This window comes from Salvelinus sp. IW2-2015, linkage group LG4q.1:29, assembly GCF_002910315.2.
Source record: "Salvelinus sp. IW2-2015 linkage group LG4q.1:29, ASM291031v2, whole genome shotgun sequence".
NCBI lineage: Eukaryota > Metazoa > Chordata > Actinopteri > Salmoniformes > Salmonidae > Salvelinus > Salvelinus sp. IW2-2015.
The window spans coordinates 29,018,676-29,018,934 of record NC_036842.1 but is presented as its reverse complement, the minus strand read 5'-3'; positions in this window follow the sequence as shown (position 1 = coordinate 29,018,934).

Sequence of the window (259 nt, the reverse complement as noted above, 5' to 3'; positions counted from 1 at the left end):
TGCAACCCACCACTAGGTCCCGACCCACCATTGGTAACCAGTGTAAAGTCGTATTTTTTAGCAAATTCACTTCCAGCTCACACCCTTCCTCTCTTTTTCTTCTGTTTTCCACTTGAGAGCAGAGTAGGAGACAGGGACAGGTCCTGACATCTCTGTATGACCTGGAGGCATGTGGAGCTGAGCTGGGTTGTTTGGGTCAGTGTGTATGTGTATGTGTGTGTGTGTGTGTGTGTGTGTGTGTGTGTGTGTGTGTGTGTGT